At 41.1% G+C, this 12,897-nt stretch overlaps 1 protein-coding gene across 1 annotated transcript in view; it reads right to left on the bottom strand.

Annotated features, from left to right (window-relative positions):
- CANX (calnexin) overlaps window positions 1–12,897 on the bottom strand; it is a 58,639-nt gene that overhangs the window by 43,826 nt on the left and 1,916 nt on the right. The gene's annotated exons all lie outside the window — the stretch shown is intronic.

The following is a 12,897-nucleotide window of genomic DNA, read 5'->3' on the forward strand; positions in this document are numbered from 1 at the left end:
ATCATAACCAGCACTTGCTGTTGTCTGTCTTTTTTATTAGAGCCACTCTAGTGGGTGTGTAGTGGTATTTCATCATGGCTGCACATTAGAATCACCTGGAAAAGTTCTTAAAATCCCAGGGCTCAAGCTATATACCCTATATCGGAATCTTGGAGGGGAGGGGCGGCCATTTGAGAATCCAAATAATTAAATGAATTATAAACCATTGAAAAGCAGAACTGTCAACAAATTTTTAAAAAGAAAAGTAGAAATTAATGTTTATACCTATAAAAAGAGAACCTACACTGTGCCCATGTATCTCCTGTACTCTCTCACACAACTACCACTTTCACAACACTTCCTACATGTGGGATTTTCCCCCCCACATACCCCCCCCCCCAAGCAATTCTCTGTGACACCAGTTGGGTGGCCTACAATTTAACTCAATCCTGACACAATCTACCTGGAGACAGTGTCAGATCCCACAGGTTAAGGGCTCAGTCCCATGATACTGGCCCCCACTTCAGGTGCCAAGTAGTAGGTTCCCCAGGTTACTTCTATCCCACTTGACTACAAATCGGAGGTTCCCATGACTCCCTCTCCCTTGGATTCAATCATTTGCTAGAACAGCTCACAGAAATCAGGGAAACACTTACTGCCTGATCGCTGCTGGACCTGCTAGCTAGGTTTAGAACAGATTGATTGATCCCTCCCGTTGTCCTATATCATGCTGGTTCCTGGAACAAATTGTTGCCCTGCCCCAGGCAAGCAGGTATAGCGTTTTTCCTTTATCTGGGATGGGTCACACTCCAGTACCCCTATCCATCCTGTCCTGTCCTATATAACCCCTTAGCATCTGCCACATGGCGTGGAGGATATCAGTGTCATCTTGCTGCCACCCGAGGCGAGCCTAGTATATCAGTTCTCTTAATAAACTAGATATAATGATGGAGTTATCAGCTTCTTCCTATGGCCTCTTGGCCCTGGGAAACTTTATGTAACACGTTTACCAGTTTAGTAAAAGATGTGATAAAGTATGCAGATAAACAGCCAGATGCAGAGATACATAGGGCAAAGTCTGGGAGGTTCCCAAGCACAGGAGCTTCCATCCCTGTGGAGTTGGGGTGCATCACCCTCCCAGTACACGGACGTGTTCACCAAAACATCCAAAGCATGGGAGCTTTATGAACCCATTACTTTGAGGATTTTTAGGGAGGCTTAATCAATCATTAACTCGACTTCCAGCCCCTCTCTCTTCTCCAGAGAATGGGGAGTGGGGGTGGGACTGAAAGTTTCAAGCTTCAAATCATGGCTTGGTTTTTCTGGTGACCAACCTCCATTCAGGAGCCTACCAAGAGTCACCTCATTAGAACAAACACCATTTCTATCACCCAGGAAATTCTAAGGGATTTAACAACTCTGTAAGCAACAGAGGTCAAAAACCAAATATTAGAACAAAAGATGCTGCTAGGAAATTCCAAGGGTTTTAGGAGCTCTGTGCCAGGAACGTGAGGCAGATTTTACACACACACACACACACACACACACACACATAATTATATATATAATTTCTATTATCTGACAGTACCAAAAGAAGTGAAAGAAGATCTCTTGCTTATAGTAGAATGCTGTAAGCCAAATGATAAATATGAAGTGAGTGCTAGTTTTGGTAACTATAATGGTAAAGATTGGATCAGGTAAGAATCATCAATAGGTGCTAAACTTGGAGGGACATTTTGATGAGGAACAGGATATTTACACGGTCTTACAGTGTCCGCCTACACTAGAAAAGACTCATTTGCAATACGTAAACACACACCTGTCCCTAGATAGGATCCTGTGCTGTAGGGACAAAAATGCTATAAAGGACTTTATTAGTTAACCAACAAAATGGATAGTCATTTAAAGTACTGTATCAATACCCTGGCGGGGTGTGGCTCAGATAGTTGGGCATTGTCCCATGCTCCAAAAGGTCCCAGGTCAGGGCACATGCCTGGGTTTCAGGCTCCATCCCAGGTAGAGGGCATGCAGAAGGCAGCCGATCAATTGTTTTGCTCTCACATCGATGTTTCTCTCTCTCCCTCTCCCTTCCTCTCTCTAAAAATCAATAAATTTTTTAAAAAAATAAAAATATTGTATCAATATAAATTCATAAGGTTGATAACTACTGTGTTTATATAATAGAATACACACTGAGTTATTTAGGGGCAAAGGGGCTTGATATATGTAGATGGCTCAAAATGATAAAGGAAATGGGTAAAATGTTGACTGCAGGGGGATCTGGATAAAGGGTATACAGGTGTTCCTTGCAAAATTTTAAATTTACAACTTAAAAGGAAAAGCCACGCTCTCATAGTTTAAGACAATTATTTAGGTCAATGATGAGAACTCATTAAAAAAAAAAAAGACACTTGTTTAGAGCCTATTTTAGAAGTTAAAAGACCAAAAAATGATTCTGTTTTCTGCAGAAAGCCTCAGACTTTCATTTAAATGATAACAGGCCCTGTGCAGAAAGCAATTATTTGGGACAAACTATACATGAGCCAATCACAATATTAACCATCACACACTCTTGTTTAGATGCCTGTAACATAAACCCACCATACATTCATTTATTTACAGCTCTCATACAAATATAAAGTCATAATAAATTTATAAATTACCTATAAAAACAGAAATAACATTTGTTTAATTAAACGTTTTAAAATTAACATTTCTTAATTAAATTAACATTTAAATAAGACAACGAAAAGTGTTTTTCTACTGAAAATAAGGGGTTTGACTTGTATTCTGATCCCAGTGTCCTGAGGCATATGTTTCAAAGTTCATCTGGCACACATTACGTGCTGTCCCATGAGACACGTTTTCCATCCCCTTTTCACTCTTCAGATGGCTTTCAAAAAAAAAATTATTGATTTTTATAGAGAGAGGAAGGAGGGAGATGGAGAAACATCACATCAACAGGCTGCCTCCTACCCACCCCTACTGGGGATGGAGCCCAGAATCTGGGCACATGTCCTGACTCGGAATCGAACCCGGCAACCTTTCAGTGCACAGGACAAGACCCAATCAACGGAGCCATGCCAGCCAGGGCTCTTCAGATGACTTTCGAATCTTCCATTCGTAGGGGAGTTCAGCACTCCCATGCCTGCCTGTTGCCTTCCTCTCGCCTCAGTCTCTGCCACTCAAACCCAGGTGCAGTCTCAGGTTCTGCCGTACTTCCTGAAGGTAGTTGTCTAGAACAGATTAAAATTTTTTCAGTTTTTATTAAAACAAAATATTTAAATATTTTTTCAGAGTATTGCTGATTCCCAAGAACTGCATGGAACTAATTTTAAGACATAATGGGTAGAAAGTAGCATGAAAATAAGAAGTGGCACCACCCAGCCCAAGGAGAAGCTAAAGAAGAAAAAGTCCAGGGGTGGGGGGTGGGGGGGGCAGGGATGAACCACAGAGGCGTAGACATCCTTTCCTGCTAAATCGCCTCTTCCTATAAAGGCACCTTGCAGAAAAGGGAGTGTATAACCAACTCTACAGAAAATAGAGGTGCTGGGTGAAGCATGTGTATTCTTCATAACTGTTCTTGTGTTCTGTACTGTTTGTTGTTTTGATCCAGTTTTATACAGGAGGAGAAAATTTTTAAAGCTATATCAGCACAGAGAATGCTTTACTATTGTTTCAGAGAAAGGCAAATTCACTAACAGAGTATCTTAGAAGCTGGACTGAAGTCACATAATTTTGCTTCCCTGGTTTTAGAAGTATTCTTGGTTGCCAAGAGAAGGGATTCACTGACATCCGGCAGCGACTATGGCCTTTGCCTGTGGTGTGAGGAAATTACATTTAGGTCTTCTCCTGTCCTCTGTGTCATCACAATGAGTTCATGTCCTTAAACCCAGACCTCAGGAGACCTGGAACTCCCTTTCTCACAGGTTTCAAATCTGGTCTTTTCAGTTTCATCATTGAGATGGAGTCCCTCAAAGGGGCCAGGAACTATTTGTGTGGTGTATGTGTGTATTTTAATTCTGCAGTTTTAATAATTAAATTTCCTCAAAATCAGGGTCTGCTTGTAAAAGGAGTTAACAAGTTAAATAGAAACTGTTCTCTAACTTTCTAAACTTTTTCTGTTCAAATCATCAAATAAAGACTTTCTTGGATTTTGTAGATTTTCCTTTCTTGTATTTGAAAGTTGTTATATACCATAGTTACCCATGACCTGCCTGAAATAATGTGATTGCTAATGAAAATTAGCTTTAATAACACAGACACAATTTGGACAGAGGGAGAAAAGGGAAAAGGGGGAGGGAGGAGGGGGAAGGGGGAGGGAGAGGGAGATGAATGAGAATGAGAATGAATCAGTGAATTGCTGGATCACTGGCTTGGTTAAAATATTCCTGGGCTCTAATTTCATATCCATCAGACAACCTTCTGAGGGCTGATTTGTGGTGTCCGGATGATGGGAAAAGAGACCTTTGAACAGTGAGCATGAGGGTTTATTTGTGGAAACTGACATTCTAATTCTAAAATTAGGATGGAAATTATAATTTAAATTATAATGGAAATCCAAAGGACTCAGAACCAAAGCAATCTTTAAAAACATTTTGTTGAAATATTTGTACTACCAGCTATGAAGACTTACTGCAAGCTACAATAATTAAGAAAATATGGTATTGGTGCAAGAATAGATAGAAGCTTCTGTTCAAGATAGCAGCATAGGTAAATGCGGTACTAGAATCCTCTCACAACCATATCAAAAATACAACTAATCTTCAGAACAATCATCATTCAGAACAGCCTGAAATCTAGCTGAACAGAAGTCCTACAGCTACGGAATTAAAGAAGCCACACTGAGACTGGTAGGAGGGGCAGAGGCACGGAACAGGATGGTCCTACACCCATATGTGGCCTTTTTTAATTGGGAGGGATACCTTCGCTGTAGAGGTCCCCACTGAGAAGTGAAGGGTCCCGACCCCACACCAGACCCCTGAGCCCAGAGTTCTAATGCTGGGAAGAGAAGTCCTCAAAACTTTGGGCTGTTAAAATCAGTGGGGCTTGAGGCTGAGAAAGACAGAGGCTGTTGGGAGTCCCAGGCAGTTCCTTTTGTAGGGCCTGTGCACAGACTTACTCGGACTCACTCCCTCTAAGCTCCAATGTTGGGGAAGCAGCTTGAAAGGAACCAGGGACATACGTGAAGGAACTAAATTATCTGGCATTGGGGCAAGAGCTTGCAGAGCAGCTTTCTCTCACAGATGTGCTGGCAGAGTCCATTGTTCCTTTGCTGAGCCCACCCCACCACAGTGCTGACAGGCAGGCACCATATCTGAGTCTCTATCAACGTGGCTCACACTGTTCGCCCCACCCTGATGATTCCCTGAAGCCCTGCCAACCCAACTTGTGGGCTCATCCAAGCCATTTCTAGTGGCTTTTCCATACAACTGGCCTCTCTTGCCCCATGCTTTGGAAACTGCTAAAATCTCTCACACAATCAGCAGCTGGCCTCAGCATGCTCCATATCTCTAAGTGGTCCGAGGCCCAGCACTAGCAGCAGTCTTCCTTTGTTCACAGCTTGGCCGCTCCTGGGCACCTCCAAGTCCATCACAAGTAGCAGTCATCTGCAGGCCACTCAGTAGCTCATGTTAGGTGGCCCCAAGTAGGGCACAGGAAGTGGCTGACTTTGCACCTCCCAGGAGGTCCCAGAGCCAGTGGAACCAGTGGACAGCTTCAAACCACTCCAGATTAAAACCCTACCACCTTCACAAGTGACACACTCAAGGGGTGCACTCGGTGAGCACCAAAACCCCACTGAAGCAAGTCCTGCTCCATGGGGTCAGCCTCTGAACAGCAGCTCTTTCACTGTAGGCTCAGATGGTCCTCACAGCCGTCTGGCCTGGGGATCAATCCTCCCCAGTGATGCCAACAGCAATCAAGGCTCAACTACAACAGGACAGTGCACACAGTACACACAGAGACACAACTGGAACTCCCAACTCAGGTGACTGGGGAGGCTGTGCCACTGGGCCCTAAAGGACACCTATTGCACAAGGCAACTCTACCAAGGCCAGAAGACATAGCAGCTCTACCTAAATACATAGAAACAAACACAGGGAAGCAGCCAAAATGCAGACAAAGAAACATGTCACAAATGGAAGAAAAGAAGAAATCTCCAGAAAAAGAACTAAATGAATGAGAGCAAGCAAACCACCAGATACGGAGTTCAAAACAATGGTTATAAGGATGTTCAAGAAACTTAGCAAGAACTTCAACAGCATGAAAAAGGACTTAGGAACCATAAAGAAGAACCAGTCAGAAATGAAGGCTACACTAACTGAAATGAAAAATAATTTGCAGGAAATCAACAGTAGAAGATGCTGAGAATTAAATCAGCAATTTGGAAAATGAGGAAGCAAAAAAAAAAAAAACCACAAAAAAAACCACAAAAAACAACCATCTAATCAGAACAGCAAAAAGAAAAAAGACACTAAAAATATGAAAACAGTGTAAGAAGCCTCTGGGACAAGTTCAAGCATATCAACATTTGCATCACAGGGTTGCCAGATGAAGAGAGAAAGAAAGCAATAAATTGAAATCCTACTTGAAAAAAAATGAAAGAAAACTTCCCTTATCTGGTGAAATAAACAGACATACAAGTCCAGGAAGCGCAGAGTCTCCCAAACAAGATGAACCCAAAGAGGCCCACACCAAGACACGTCATAATGACAATGCCAAAGGTTAAAGACAAAGAGAGAATCTTAAAAGCAGCAAGAGAAAAGCAGTTAGTTACCTACAAGGGAGCTCCCATAAGACTGTAGCTGATTTCTCAACAGAAACTTTGTAGGCCAGAGGGAGTGGCCAGAAATATTCAAAGTGATGAAAAGCAAAGACCTACAGCTAAGATTATTCTACCCAGCAAAACCATCATTTGGAATTGAAGGTCAGAAAAAGATCTTCCTAGAAAAGAAAAAGCTAAAGGAGTTCACCACCACCAAACCAGTAGTACATGAAATGTTAAAGGGTCTTCTTTAAGGAAAAAAAGAAAAAAATATGAACAATAAAATGGCGATAAATACATATCTATCGACAACTGAATCTAAAAATCAAAATAAAGGAACAAGCAGAACAGAAACTCATAGATACAGAGAATGTTTTGACAGTTGCCAGATTGGATGGGGGTTGGGGGAATGGATGAAAAAGGTGAAGGGATTTAGAAGTACAAATTAGTAGTTATAGTATAGTCATGAAGGAATAAAGTACAGCATAAGGAATATAGTCAATAATATTCTAACAACTAGGTATGGTGTCAGACGGGTATGAGATTTTTGGGGGGATGATCACTTATTATGTTTTATAATGTATAATCACTGGAGTGTACACCTGAAACTAATATATTGTATGAAATTATAATTTAAAAATAAAAATGATTAAGAAAAAATAGACTGATGGAAGAAAATGGAGGGCTGAGGAATAGTCACAGTCACATGATGAACAACAAAGACAAGACCATAACTAGGGGGGAAGGCTAGTCTTTTTTTTTTTTTAATATATCTTTATTGATTTCAGAGAGAGGAAGGGAGAGGGAGAGGGAGAGAGAGAGAGAGAAACACCAATGATGAGAGAGTCATTGATCAGCTGCCTCCTGCATGCCCCCAACTGGGTATCAAGCCTGCAACCCGGGCATGTGCCCTGACCGGGAATCGAACCTAGGTTGACGCTCAGCCACTGAGCCACGCCTGGCAGGGCAAGGCTAGTCTTTTCTATAAATGGGCACTGGCTCAACTTGACAGCTATATAAAAAAGGTTAACTGTTACCTCACACAATAACCAATAATTAACTAAAAATGGAGCAGAGACCTAAAGCTAAAACCATAAAACTTCCAGAAGAAGAAAACAGAGGAGAAAACCTTAGTGATTTTAGGTGTGGCAAAGAGTTCTTAAACATGACACAAAAAGCATAAACTACAAAAGAAAAAACTGATAAATTGGACTTTATCAAAATTAAAAACTTCTACTTTGAAAGGTGGGCCACAGGGAGCATTTGAGATCTTGATCCCTGGCTATGCTGTCAATTTGGCTCAAATAAAGTCATAAAAATTCTCTACAGGTTGGAATGTTTCTTGCATTGACAATTACTCGGCATAGTGCGGCAGGATTCCAAAGAAGCCTATCCAGGGTCACCCTGTGGACCCGGACCTAGTGCTAGGTACAAGCAAGGGCCCATTGTGCCCCATGTGCTCCCCACTTGGATGCTTCTTCTTTAGAAATTCTGGGCCATGACTTTATTTGCACTGTTCTTAGAAACTCCTCAAGGTAGACAGGGTTGAGATAACCCAGGGAAAGGGGGGAAAAATGGGTTGCTCCTTCAGCTTTTTAAGTGGATTGCTTACTGCGAATCTGAAAATCTTTGTTGGGTAAATGAGAGATTGATCTCTCTTTAGCTCCTAAAGAGAAAGGACACTTGCTTCCCCAACCCGAGTAGCCAATGGGGTGACAACAGTTTTTCAGATCTACCAATCTGGAGTGGCAGAGATGAGTGCCAGGAGTCACCCAGTGTGGTAATGCAGCTCATCCTAGAGAAGTCGGTGGGAGTCCCAGGGAGAAGGGCAGGGGGGCCTGGCATGGGTTCACCCCAAGAGAGGGGCCAAGAGAGGGGCCCGTGCCTTGGGAGGCATTGTGGTTCCAGGGGCATCTGATGGTTCTTGTTGGCCCTTGCTTGGGCATTCTTAGGTGACTGAGAATCTTTGTGGAGTTGCCCGAAGAAAAGTTTCCTCTAGGGCATGAAGTTATCCTATAGGGAGATCCACTGAACTGGCTCATCTGGAGACGTGCATGTAAAGGCCAGCTTTCCGTAGAAGTTTGTTCAGATTCCACAGGTCTCAAAATAAACATGGGAAACTGTGCCTCCCAGGCTAGCAAGCCCCACAACAGTCAGCCTCCTATTAACACTAAGATGGCCAAGATGAGGATCCTTCAATACTTCTAAATTAACTTTTCTGTAATGCAATTAGAAAAATCTGGCTATGAGGCAGAATGTATGCAGAAAAACTATTTAAGACTGTCTCAGAACTTAAAAAGGCCTCCCCAAAACTAAAATATTTAGATAAATGGATCAATCTACGATGTCATTTAGGTGTCAGCCCAATTCTTTGAGGTATTGGAAATGGCTGTCCTTATTTTTAAAGGGAGAAGGTCATTTGGAACTTGACTTGTCAAGGACAGATATAAATTGTAAAAGGCCTCCAAAACAAAATTTGGATCCAACTGTTTTGTTTGTGTCTGAGTCCATATTTGTATGTTGTAAATGTGAAATAATTTTCTACCTCAGGATGGTATTTTTGAAATTGATTTGAAGGTGAGAGCTTGTAAGAATTAGGTATTCTAAAATTCTCAGAAATACAGAAACTAACTCAAATGCTTTTCAAGTTCAAGTGATCTGAGATTAATCCTTAGTAAATAAAAGCTAACTTAAGCTTGTTGATTTAAGTAAAACAGACATGTCTTATTTTACCTGGGCTTTACAAAAATAAGTCCATGTTAATAACTGACTTTTATGTTTGTGAAAAATGCTTCTAGAGGTTATAAGATATTCAAGCCAAAGAATATTAATTGATTATTTCTTAGTTTTTACTAGACATTGAGGTTTTAAGGGTTAAAATCTCAATATATGCAAGAAAATATCTAGGGTATATCTATGGGTAAATAATGGTTGTAAATTAAACCAATAGTTGGGGCTATGAGAAACCCAGGATGGCCATTTGGTTCTTCACTGCTCCCTGGCTGCCTATTTTTGGGTTTTTGCATTTCTCCATGCATCACTGATCATTTAATGTGGGGTTAGATGAAGGAATTTATGAGCTGACATTATCGAAAGGCAACATCTTACACTATTGCCAAGGTTTGGTAGAGTCACTTCAAGAAAAATGCCAAGTTGGTAACCACTTCCTTACACAGGGAGAGCACAGGAGACAAAGACTTTAAAATCATTCACCACCACCTGAAGACTTTGCTTATTGGAAAGGACATCAAATAAAAGACACTCTCCAACCTTATTAGAAGGGACCTTATTAGGTGCCTAATCACAAATGGTTATAAAGGCTCCATCAATGGTTATAAAGGCTCCTCTAGAATGAGAAGCCACTGACATCAGAGGTAGACAGCTATCCCAAGACATCAACAAGGCCTGTATACCTATGGACTAATATTGAGCTTAGAATCTACTGTCTTTACCTGTCTGCTAATGATATTAGTCATAATAAGTTATACTTGTTCTTTGGGTTTTGCTATATAGTCCAGCTGTTTTGATTACCAAACATGTATAAGATAACTGTTACGACTCTTTTTTTGGCTTATGTAAATGTTATGTTAGATGTCAAATACAGAGAAATGAGACAGAATGCAAAACTCAGATCATGATAGTTCACGGGACGGAAACGATGCATGGTGGTTTTCTTTGCAAGGAAGACCATATGACCTGACTGCCTTCTATTTATCTGCCCTTCCCATTTTGGAAAAAAAAATTATTTATTTATTGGGGTGACACTGGTTAACAAAATTACATGTTTCAGGTGTACAATTTTATAATACATCAGTTGTATACTGTATTTTGTGTTCACCACCTCAACCATTTTGGAAAAAATTTGACCTCAACTCAGATCCCATGGTTATGGTATTATGCCATCCGTAATGGTCAGCAAGATGATGTTGATACTGAGACTTCCCAGGAGTAAGCCTTCCTAGCACTGTAAGACCACACTAGCCAACCAAAAGGGGGTAATGTGGGCAAAAAAGGGGTTCCATGGAAAGTAACCTCACAGGGTGATCATAAATTCCTAACAGGGAAGGTTGTGACGGGTAGTCACACCCCAGGGATATAATATTTTAGTAAAAGGCTTATCATTACTTTAAGCAAGCCTGTCCATTGTTTCTGTACATGTAGGTTAACACACCTTTGAAATGCCTCTTTTCAGACCCCTCCTTCTAAAGGTGACCACCCTATAGAGAGCACATAATCTCGTTAACTACCCTGTAATTCAATCCCCACCTTGCTTTCTCCCACCTCTATGCAATCTTCCTTACTTTCCCTGTTTAATTTCTAATACACAATAAAAAAGCTGCAAAACTGTTATTCTATGGAACATTTGAGATCTGGCTTCCTGGCATATGTCATCAGTTTGACTCAAATACATGCTTGTAAAATTAAAAAAAAAAAAAAAAAGGAAAGAAGAAAACGAAGAAGGAAGGGAGGAAGGGAGGAAGGGAGGAAGGGAGGAAGGAAGGGCAGACCAGTCACAGACTGGGAGAAAAGATTTGCAAAATACATCTGACAAATATATAGCATTAAAGAACTCCATATACTCAATAAGACAAACAATCCAGTAAAAAATAAATGGACAAGCCCAGCCAGTGTGGCTCAGAGGTTGAGTGTTGACCCAGGAACCAAGAGGTCACAGTTCAATTCCTGGTCAGGGCACATGCCCGGGTTTGGGCTCAATTCCCAGTAGTGGGCGTGCAGGAGGCAGCCAACTAATGTTTCTCTCTCATGATTGATGTTTCTCTCTCTCTATCCCTCTCCCTTCTGCTCTCTCTAAAAATCAATAAAAATATATTTTTTAAAAAAATTAAAATAAATGAACAAGACTTGAACATCACCAGGGAGGGTAACAAATAGCACATGAAAAGATGTCCAACATCAATAGCTGTGAGAAATGAAATTAAAACCACAATTAAGACACACCACTAAAATGACTAAAATTAAAAAGGTTTACTATACAAAGTGTTATCAGGTATGTGGAGGAACAGAAACTTTCACTGGTGGTGGAGATGTGGCACAACCACTCTGGGAAAAGTTTGGTAACTTCAAAGAGAGGTAAACATATGCCTACCATATAACCCAACCATTCCACTCCTGAGTAGTCATTCAAGAGAAATGAGAGCAGGTGGACACACAAAGATTTGTACACAGGTGTTCATAGCAGCTGTACTTGTAATAGCTCCCAAACTGGAAACAACCCAAATTTCCATCAACAAGTGGATAGAAAAACAAATTGGGGTATTTCCATACAATGGACTACTACTCATCAACAAAAGGAATAAACTGTTTATAAATGCAACATGAATGAATCTCAAAATAATTATGCTGTAAGAAGCTAGTGCAAAAAAAAAAAGCACATACTAAATTGCATTTATATACAATTCTAGAAAATGCAAATGAATCTATAGTGGTGGGAGCAGAGGAAACTTCTGAAGATAAAAGATACCTTCATTATCTTGATTTTAGTGATGATTCTAAACATTATCAGATCAAATTATACATTATAAATATATGCAGTTTATTGTCAACTGTACCTTGATAAGTGTTCTAGAAAACCACCTGGCTCTGTCCCAGAGTATGAGCTCCCCTGGAGCTGGGTCTCACCCCTGGGAAGGAGGCCTAACTCTGTGGTGCAATTTCAGCATTTCCCTGTGGGATTGGGCTGAATCTCATCCTCACTTGTGCTTCACACTTTTTTAAAAAATCTTTATCGTTGAAAGTATTACAGATGTCCCTTTTCCCCTCGAGCTTCACACTTTTGCTTCCCTTCAGCTTTTCTCCCTACCCTACCCTGCTTCCCTCACTCTCTTCTTCCAAGAGCACTTCTCCAAGACATCAAATGATTCTTACCTCAGGCTCTGCTTCTAGGGAACCTGACCCATGACACCCTACATCAGCTTCGTCTTCTTCCTTCCCCTATAACAAATTCCTCCATCAGGCTGTGCTGACCCCCTCCCAAGAATGAGAGCTTCGTGAGGGAACACCTCCAACTCGTCCCTAGAACAGCGCCTCGAACACAGTAGGCACTCAATAAATGTGCTGAATAAATACAGGAGAGCCCAGGGTCTGTTTAATGGCTTGACAACAACCCTTATGTTCTGGGCTGATCTGGCCTT

This window comes from Miniopterus schreibersii, assembly GCF_964146895.1.
Source record: "Miniopterus schreibersii genome assembly, chromosome: 4".
Lineage (NCBI taxonomy): Eukaryota > Metazoa > Chordata > Mammalia > Chiroptera > Miniopteridae > Miniopterus > Miniopterus schreibersii.